Genomic DNA, 10975 nt, shown 5'->3' on the forward strand with positions numbered 1-10975 from the left:
AAGTTTACTGGGCGCACCTAAATCAAAACTAGTCTCCCAAATGGAAACCTATTAACAATGGCAGTTATACCCATGCTTAATTATGGGTGGAAAAGCAGAGGAGCCGCAGACTCAGACCCTATTTAAGAGTAGGTAAGTTACAGAATTTTTTTCTGGGAGAGAAGGACATTGAAAAAGCTCCAATTTTAGTGCTACAAGCCTAAAACACGTTGCTCACCTTGTGACTGTGAGAGAGGTGAATGGGAGGATCCATAAAACACAGCCCATTCCTTGCCTTTCCTTACACACACAGGAGCCAGAGCCAAACGGTCTCCACAGGTGTCCCAGCTCCCAACCAGACTTTCATATGATACTTATCCCAGCTGCCCTTCCTGCTGGCCCTGGCAGTAAGGGTGAGAACTGGCTGTGTTAACTTCAGCAAGAACAAGGCTTAGTCCTAAGGCAGCTTTAATGTTTGCCAGAATTTTAGCCATTAACAGCTAGAATCCTTGTGAAACTGTCTGCTCTATACTTCAGCTGGTGCAATGTGAGCCTGCAAATTCACACACAATTCATAGCAGTAGCAATTTCTTCTTTGCTACATAAAGCAGTGAAGAGGGGTCAGAGGGACTTCGAAATGGGGTATAATTCACTCTCTTCTGTGTACAAAGATTTCTGATAGATCACCCTTCCTCACCCTGGCAGCATTCTGTAAGTGTTTAGCGTGATTCAAGCAAACACACAAGGTGCTTCCTTTGCATGATAATTTTTCTGGTGAGAACTGAGGCATATTGATTTTTTTACTTCCTTGAGGTTTCCACAGAGGTTATGACATTTAATGTTCAGCTTTAGCTGCTCATTGCTATGTGGGGTAGAAACTGAATGTGGCCCTGGAAAATAGGCTCTCTTCATAGCACCTCAGCAGATGTAAACAACAATCTGTTACTCAAAATTGTCTAAGCATGAACAGTTTGAAAGAAAAAAAAATTTCAGTTCCACCAGACTAATTCCCATCACAGACTGTACTAATTCTCTAGAACAAGAAATTTTCTCTTCTGTCCCTTAATCCCATTCAAGCAATCCTATGGGAACACCCTGATCAGGGTGATAAGCTTTATTGCATGCCTTCCAAGACAGCACATTTGGTTTCTGCTGGAGCAAGAGGCAGGCTGCCTTCCTTCAATGAATGGTCTTTGAACAAGGACTTGCTTTCACTGAGTCACCCAGTGTCTTAACTGTAGCACCTCTCCCTCAAAGACCATCCCATTTGTTGTTGCAGACCACAAGGAAGGAGAAGGTTTCTGAAGTACCCCCAGCTTGTTCCATAAATGATTCTGTGGTTTAAATGCAATACGTTTGACCTGGTAACCAATGTGTGCTGTTACAGATGCTCCTTCCCTGGGAGACACCTGGTGGGTGGAGTGCAGAGACAGAACAAAGAGAAATTTTTCATCTGTGCTCAAACGCAGCCTGACAAATGCAATGCACAGCATGCTGCAGTACAGCACTTGGAGTAGAATAGGCTGAGATATCTACTTGCAGGTACAGAGAAGTCACAGCTGGCCAGGAGAGAAGTCTCCTTTAGAGAGACATTTCTACACAAGGGCAAACTCACTGGTTCCAAGTCCTTGTCTCAATGATTCTACTGCAAAGAGGTGTCTAAGCACCCCTGCATTTGTGCAAGGTCTGTAAAAGGCTGCAAGCCATCAAGAGAAGCTGAAGCTGCCTCGACATGGTTCTAACTCTGGCTGTGGTCTGGCTCAAAAATTCAGAAAACAAGAGCCAGTTGCCCAGCACCTCCTCTCTCTCTCAGGTACAGGAGAAGATCAAGCTCAATTACCTCAACTGGCGTCATGCAGGATATAGGACTTCTGGAAATTGGCATTAAAAAGCAGTGGACATGCCTGTTTTCCATTTTTACATTTTAAATAGTTCATAAAGAAATATTTCTGGTTTGATTTTTTTAAACACTGTATGTTTAGCAACAGCCTCATTTTATTCAAGTGTACTGCCTAGGTGCTCTGGGACTGCTTAGGCAGTCTAGTTTGAAAGCCAAGCAGGTTGTGTGATGGCCAATTTTCTCCCATTGCTGTAGAGTGAACATCTAGCTCAGTTTACCATTGCCAATTCATACAGGAAGAATTGCAATTCACTAAACGGATGAATAGCCAGCTCATTACAGAGTGGTTATTCCATAATTTTGTTCAGACTGACAGCAAAATCCATTCAAGGGATCCAAGTGATGGCATCCCTGTATGCAAGCATCTGTACCACCACAAGCTCTGTGTCTGAATTAGTTACAGGAGTATTTGAAAGTCAAGATATTAGATGACTGCATTCTTTTTGAAAATTAATTTAGGTAATGTTAAAATATCTTGAAATTGTATTCATTCATAGGTCCTACAGCATCAAAACTGTAGAAAATTCTTTTGTCTGAACAGGAATCTGTCTGTAAGTGCACGATCTTGCTTTTTTCCTTATAATATGGTGTAAATTTAAAAAGTGAGGTTAATTTTTGTATTGTCTGTATTCTTTAAAACATTGAATAAATGAGTATCATAAATCATTGTCTAACATATCACATTTTAGGTCGGGTGTAAGTGAAACAATTAATATTAACTGCCTCTACCACCCTGGTCTTTGTTCTGTTTTCCAGGATCACCTAGATGTTTGATAATCTTACTCGTTCTCTTTTGCTTGTAATTTTTTCTGTATTTAAGAACCAAGATGTTTTTGTACTCATGGAAAACAAGAAAACATACTGTTCCATATTTTTGCACCACCTTATTCATTATAGGACCCACACTACATCTGTCTTCTTGCTACCCATTACTTGCTCACCTCACCCTCATTGACCGCTATTTTCAAGAGTTCATTCACTTGTCTAGAAAAGTTTGTACCAGGCTCTTGTGTATTTTCCATGTAACTTAAGGCTAATGGGGAGTGAATATTCTAGATCCTTTTCTTTGCTCAAGTGTAGTGGATATGATGTTTCAGATCCAGCTGTAGGATTTTGCCAGTTAAGCTGTTGCCAGTTGTGGATTTAACACTGGAAGTGCCTAATCTGGTGATGAAGCTGAGGGCCACAGTTCTCAAGCTTTGCAGCTGCTTGAGTACACACAGAGAGGACATACCCTGAAAAAGGTGATAAGAATTGTAAATAAGAACAAATGTTACAGAAGGAGAAGGCTGAATCGTTCCTCTTGTAGTTGCAAGATCATTGCCTGTTGTAGGTTTGCTTATATTTTGCAGATTCTATTTTTAACAGTTCCAGACAATGTAACTTCCACCTCATCCCTTGGGAAGCTATTCCACCAACTAATACATCTTACCATCTGGAAGTTTTTTCCTGATATTCTCTCTTATTTTTTCCTTTGTTAATACCTTTCCCATCATAAACACCTATTGAATCACTTATAAAATTACAGCTTCTCTGCAGGTTATTTGAATCATCAGGATAAACTGAGCAATTATACCTCCTGTATGGAATTGTATAGGATGAAATTAACTTCCCACCTGAGCAAATATAGATAGTTCTGTATTGTATTCAGCACAACTGATTTGAAATACAACTTTGGCAAAAGTGAAAAAAAAAACCCACCTTGCTGTTAAGTTATACAAAACGTTGCCACAAGGCCCAGCCTGCTGTGCCATACTCTTTTTCTTGTATGTTATACTTTACACACTATTTTATTACCTTAGGAAAAAACAGTGTTTCAGCTACTGATTTTAGGACACGTAAACAGTAAGGATTGCTAATTGCTATGTGCTCATGATATTAGTTTCCTAAGATCTGGGGAAAAAATGCTTTTTATGAAAATACTTCTTATCTTAATTATCTTGTGCTCTTTCCATCTGAGGACATAGTTAATCCTTGTGGGCTGTTTTAACCCTGGATAATGTAAACTGCTCTTAGCTTCCTGCCTGTTCTTCTGCCTGGGTTTTGATGTGCTCTTCCCTTGAAGCTAGAAGAGCTGAACACACTGCTTCATGGCCTGGAGTATTAACATAAACTCAAACTGAATCCTTGGACAACATGGAGCTGGAAATAAAGGTGTGATATGAGTGTTATTGTGGGGTCAATTAATGGAGAACTCAATAGGCTGTTTCTTGCATGAGGCTGACATCTTTGAAATATGAGGCTGGAGGGAATGATGTGATTGTCACAATTACCTTCTTTACTAAATCCCTTCTGCCATTGCCCAGGCAAGATGGGATTCCAGTGCCAAAAAAGGGCTTTTCCGACAGATAAACTGAAGATTGAAGGCATGCGTATTCTCTACAAATACAAGGGTAGAAAAGTATTGCCAAACAGTCGCTAACCAGTATCTCTGCTTGATAAATGTCAGCTGCTGATGCTTATCAACTCATAATGTGCTACCAAGAAAAAGGTAGGTAAGGGAGATTTAGATGTCATAATTTGATAAATCCTTTAAGGACCTGGGATGTTTAATCCATAAGATTAGCCAGATCTTAATTGACAACCAGCAGTGCCCATTGCCAGAAAAGTAAGTGGAAATAGACTGGCAAAAATGGAAATGATCCAGAAAAATGGATGAGCCTAATGTGTGAATCAATTTTTTGAGAGTCTAAATAAGAGAGGAAAAGAAAAATGGAAAAGATGGTTACTTTGCCTTGGCTGGGATCCCAAAGAATGGAATGAACAGATTTGCAAGGGAACATTATCATTTACCTTCAAGACATGAGATACGGCAGAAGTACATAGTATTTTAGCAAATTGGATGGTTCTGCTGCATTTTAACAGTCAGCTGGACACAGTGAGTGCAAAGATGTACACATTTCTCATGTCCTTTTGGGAACTACCACTTCCACCAGTCCTCAAAAAGAGTATGGGAGGAGGGCACACCAGTACGTGCATACTGTGTTCTGACATCCCTGCTGCACACCAAAATCAAAGAGAGAAATACAGTGATGAGCCAGGACTTTGAGTGTAAGACAAAAGGGAGAGCAATGCCTGCCTTACTCCTTTGTTTGTTAGTTTTATTAAGTTTTAAAATGCTTTTAAATTTTATCATTTTCATTTTATCTGATCTGCAGACAAAGCTTTCGATAGGGTAAAACAATCGTTCTTTCATAGGAAAACAGTTTTTCCCCACTGATGCAGTAGTATTTTCCTGTTGTTTCTCTTCAGATTAGTACAGAGACTCTGTCCATTCCTTGTGTTGCCTATGGCTGTATGGCTCAAGTTATTCACACTGGTGATCCAGGCCTTCCTCCAGCCTTCCAGCCTTTTCTTCTGGGGGATTAATTCCCCAGAGGAAATTCTCGATCATGAAGCATGCTGTTGAGCATAGATACCTAGTAGGGTGAGCCTCTTTAGCATTGCTCATATGCTTTGCACGCTGTCATTGTTACTCACTATAATAGCTGGTGAGCACAACCCTTGATAGGCTTTGTTTGTGCTAATGCTTGGATAATTCTGTTTCCTCAGTGCCAAACAATTCTCCAAAAAGGGAAAAACATGAACAAGTTAGTATAAAACAAAAAATGTCTAATGAAGAAGGATGATCCCCTTGTGCACTGTCTTTTGATATTTTTCCAGAATTAAGAAACTGTAGGAGAACCCAAACAAGGAAAATAAACTTCTTCCCCAGCAAATGTCTTTCTTCACAAGGGATTCAGATTTGATTACAAGCATATGTGCACGCACACACATACACATGCGCGCACACGAGTATTCCACTTGTGGAAGAAGACAGTTTCCAATGAAGTTGCTGCTCAAAAGCCATCAGTGTGAGTCAAGAGGCCAGTGCTGCTTGCTGAGACCTGCAAAGATCTCCTTTGCTGGTTGCTGCCTGGGTGAAGCTTACCTTGCAGCACCAGTTTGTCCCAGGGCTAATCACTGCCCAGGTCCCTGCATGGGCATTGCAACAAGCAGGAAGGAAACGGCAGACCAGCTCGCAGTTCAGGCCCGCTGGGAAAGCATTCCTCTAAAAGATATTCACTATTTTAACACTCTGAACATGGTCCTAAAATATGGACCTGTTGTTGAAGGTGTGCTTGGGTAGCCTGGCCTTTTCTGCCCCAGAAGTTGGGCTCTCAAGCTTGGTATCGTTAGATTCTCCCCTGTCATATTGGATGAGCCATTACTGCCCCACGCTTACAGCTCTCTCTTGTAAACTTGCATAGGGCTATGTTAAAACTTCTCAGAAACAACTATGAATCTTTACATGTACCATCACAAAGCAGGATCAAAAAATGTGTCAAGAGACCAGTAACTGCATATCATTCTCTGATACTCCATAACCTTTTGCGTATTATTGAAAAGGCGCATAGCAGATGCTTGCTTTTGCATCATTGGCAGAGGATGTGCTGAATGCGAGGGCTTTCCAGATGTGTGGGGACTTTATGATAGAATAAAGATGGCAGTTGTCTACACACACCATGTCTCCTTAAAAAAAACACAAAAACCCAGGAACAAATGCAAACGACGAGCAAATCGTGCCATCAGAATATTCTGTAAGCTTGTCCTCAGTTGCCTCCTTGTATCAGGTACATTTGCATAGGATTTTATGCAAGACTTCTGCTTCATCATGGACTGGAAAAAAAAGGTAAGAAGGGGAGCTTTGCCCAGCAGAAAGACTCAAATGTTTTTCAATTTACTCTTTGCTTGGTCAAAAACTTTTTTTTTTTTTTAAATACCGGTTACTGCTCATGGAAAAGCCTCCCATCACATAAAGTTTGGGAAGCAGATATCCTGAAATAATTGCTACAGTGCAGAGTAGATATTTTCCTGCTCCCCAACTACACAAACTGCTAATGGGTAATTGGGATGCAGGCTAAGTGCTAAAATCTGGTACCATTACATTGAATGACACTCTATAAAATAACATCTGTCTGTGTGTAACACAGGCTTAATTCCCAGCACGCTGCCAGTCTATAATGAAAACAGTACACTGTAAGCACTGAACATATTAAAAAAAAAAGAAAAAGAAAAGAATGAAGTACAAATAGATTGCTTTTCTGATAGAATACAGGTAGGAAAAAGGCAAGCTTATTATCTTCCTGTAGTTTTTAATGCATTTTTATTTTGTAAAGTGCATTTATACATCTGTCTTTCTATTCCTTTACAGTTCTTAGAGGTCTACAGCATATATATATATATATATGCATATAAACAGATATATGTATAAATGCATATATATGTGTGTATTTAAATGGAGTTCGATCAGAGAATTAAATACTAATGCAACAGGCATTAAAATCAGAGCAAAGATTCCCACTGGATTTAAAGCTGGAATCAAGATGAGGCTGGAACAGGCTCTAAAATCTGCTCATCTTTCTTTTACAATTTTGGCTCAGATCACAATACTAACCTTGTTTAATTTTTTTCCTTTTTTGCTATGCCTGCTCCTATACCCTCCTCCTAAGAGTTACTTAAATCTTCTTGATATTAAAAGGGCCACATATAAAGTAAAAGTAATATCTTGTGAGTACTGTATTATGGTGTATTTTGTGTTTACAGATGATGTCACAAACTGCTTGCAGTTGAACTGATCCCAGTCAGGGAAACCCAGCCTCTGTTGTGTGAAATACCAGTTTCTGCAAACAGCTGTCTGAGACAATATATTCAGAGATGGGGTTTTAGGACTCAACAGCTGAAACTACAGAGCTGATGAACCAGTAATGAAATTTTATCTAATTTTAGATGCCTGACTGCCAGGCCATTTTGAATGTTGAAGTTCAGTCTCAGGTTTTTCTTTTTTCCTTATTTCAGTTGACATAAGATAGCTTCCTAAGAATACCAGTACATGCCCGTATTAATAGCGATCATCTTTTCTTCCACTGATTATGCAGAAGGACAAGAATAGTGTCTGAATATATTCCCATATGATGTATCTTTATTTTTCTAAGCTGTCTCTGAATAATTAGTACAATATTATCTTATCAATTAGGAGAACATTATCTAATATGTGATCACCTATGGCATGTCCAGGTAACATTTGGATAGATCTATTATTACAGTTGCATCTGCATTCTCATTTACCAAGAAGTCATGTTTTTTGGCATACATAACAGAAGAAAATTTTCATATGTGCTCAATGGTAAGGAGTAGAAAATGCTTTGGCACTGTATGAGATTACTGTTGGGAAAAGTTCGTTAAACAGAGCCATTATATTAGTCCTGGCATTACAAACACATTTTAAAAAAAACACATTAAAAAAAAAGAAGAAGAATGTCTGCAAAAATGATGGAAAGAAAGACATGCTGTCACTACATTTCTATATTTTCTGTAGAAAAACTATAATTTCATAACAGAAACAAATTTAAAGGGAGATTTTTTTTTTCTCCCAAGTGTATTTCGGAAAAGTCTCATTTTTCCTAGCAAGGGCACTGAAACTTCTTATTCATTATAATTTTATACAGAATATTTGACAGCCTCTGCATATATCTATGCTAGGGAAGGAAAATGTAATTTGTCAGGTAATATGTGTTTAGTAGTGGAAAATGTTTTGTGAGAACACGTGTGTTGGGCAGCAGCATCCCAGGCTCAGTGACACAAGTGTGCTCTTTCTATGTCATCATGCATACGTGTTACATGGCAGTCATTAATCTGGTGATGGTGTAGTATTTTTCTCCATGGGTTTCCTAGTCTTCACGGCTCAGCTGCGTTTCTAAGGCACACACTAAAATAAGGGCAAGGTAGTGCTTAGGCATCACCCTTTTGGGTGAGGCAGGGCTTTCTGCTGCTCTCCCACATGCCTTGGGTCTTCTTTGTCCGTGCACTTGTTTTTGGGAACAAACAAGATCCTACCCCTCACACTTTTATTCTCTGACATCAATGTATCTGGTAGTTTAGCAGCACTGAAGTCATAGCACGCACTTGGCCAGATATGAAGTTATGAAGGCAGAAGAGAAAGCTCTTTTGCACCAAGATTTCCAAACTGTTCTTTAATGCATAAACTGGTGCAGGTGATGTTTTTGTTATGCAGCCACTGATGTGGCTCAGGCATTAAATGGTCTTCCCTGAAGAAAACTTTAGTAGTCCTTGATTTATAAAAAGGAATATGGAGACTATGTAACTAGCCAGAGCAGTGAATGGCAGAGTGTCAGTGCTCCATCCCAAGCACAGCGGGTCCTATCAAGTTCTGATATTTCTGAGTCCTCAGAGATTTTTAAATCTTTGCTTGTGACGGTTAGTTTGCAAAGCTACCTCATGCTGCTGCGCAGACCACTACAGAGGAGAAAGAGAAAAAATTCTCCATCAGGTCACGTTCACCCATACATTTCAAATTGCACTTTTAAAAAAAAAAAAATCAAGAGTAATGAGTCCTTCAGTCCCTTCTAATGTGATTCTGCTTTCTATTTTGACTTGGAAAACCCTGTTTATTTCACTTTTGCAGGTTATACAAATGATATTTTATAATCTATTTTCTCAGATTCCTGCTGCACATTACTGTTTTTTCTCCATGTGTTACAAAGAAAAGTCCTTTTATTGAAAGCTGCATACTCTGCTTTTCATTTTCTTTAACTTGCTGTTTCCACACTTACTGTGTTTTTCAGGAATATAAAATTAGTTTTATTTTATCTATTCACAGACAGATTATTACTGGGGGAAAGAAAAAAAAAAAAGTAGAAATCATTTGGATTTATGTCGAGTCACTACTTAAACCCTAATGCTTGAGCCTGGAGAAAGGATGGAGATAAAATTGGAAAATCCAAGCCCGACTATTGTCTACACTCAGCTACTTTGAACACTGCAGACACTTGGGATTTTAGAAAAAAAAAAAAAAACCAACAGTTTCACAAGTGACAAGCAAACAGGAAATTTAACAATGTATCAGAAGAGGAGTGCCGGGTTGCTAGATGCCGTGTTAAGTAGATAGGTCTCCAAGAACAATTTATCTGCAACATGCAAACAGGGGTTAGTGTGGCTCCTCTTAATACTGAGAGTACCCCAGGGAATGACATGTCTTTTAGATGGAGGCAGAATATCATAAATGTGAAGGTATTTCTCACGGTGGTGGGGAATGATCGGCGTGAGCCACCCTGGGGACCCCCGGAGCATGGCTGCGGGGGGAAGAGGAGGAGGAGGAGGGAGCGCAAGGCAGAGGGCAGGCACCCATCCGTATTTTTCTCCCAAGAGAGTGTGTGTGTTTCTGTGTGACACAGAGAGTAGGGAAGCCAGAGTTTTCTAATTTGCTGTGTTATGGAAGATGCACTGGAGTTTAAAGACACATGGGGGAACCAGAAGGGAAATAAAAGTGTTACTTAATTACTCAGAGACTCAATGTAAGGGCTAAATTACTCTGAGGGTCAGGGACAGGAAAATGACTCAGGGCTCAGAGGTCATGCCAGTGAGCACTATACAAATAACCAGAGAGACAGACAGGATTTCAATGAGGTTTTAGAAACCAGGACCCTCTCTCACTTGCCCAGGGTACTAGGAAGAGCCAACTCTTCTCATATCCTGACAGTGGGACTGCTGAGATTCAAAGCACCAGCATTCGCAGGGTCCCTGGGCATTTGGTGTTGGCACCAGCTGACAGTCCAGCCTAGCGCCCAGGTGTCCACAGTGGTTTGCTTTTGAGCTTCGGTGGTGGATTCAATCTCCCTGAAAGTCTGTGCGGAGTAATATGGTATGACCTTATTTGTTAGGCTTTATGTACCACCTCTGGAGAAAAGGTGATAGTGCCTTTTTTCACTCATTTATGTTGGATGAAGGAAAACATTTACTTAAAACATATTTGTGTTTAACTTTTTATTTTAGAAATGCCAGAAACATCAAGCCTGATCTTCCTTGTTTGCGGGGAGGACTTAGCTGTGACAAGTGCAGCACTGAGGTTTTTTTAAACTGTATTGAAAGAACAGTGTATATCAAAACTTATATAGTTTCCCTAATATTAAAAAAAACCCAAAAGCATTCTGAAATATGCATTTCCTGTCTCAATCAAATTTTACTTCTGCAATTCTGCTGTCATGCCACTGTCACTACTGATTTTTGACTAGAAACCAACACTTTAGAGTAGACTGA

Source organism: Platalea leucorodia (assembly GCF_965183815.1).
Source record: "Platalea leucorodia genome assembly, chromosome: 3".
Classification (NCBI taxonomy): domain Eukaryota; kingdom Metazoa; phylum Chordata; class Aves; order Pelecaniformes; family Threskiornithidae; genus Platalea; species Platalea leucorodia.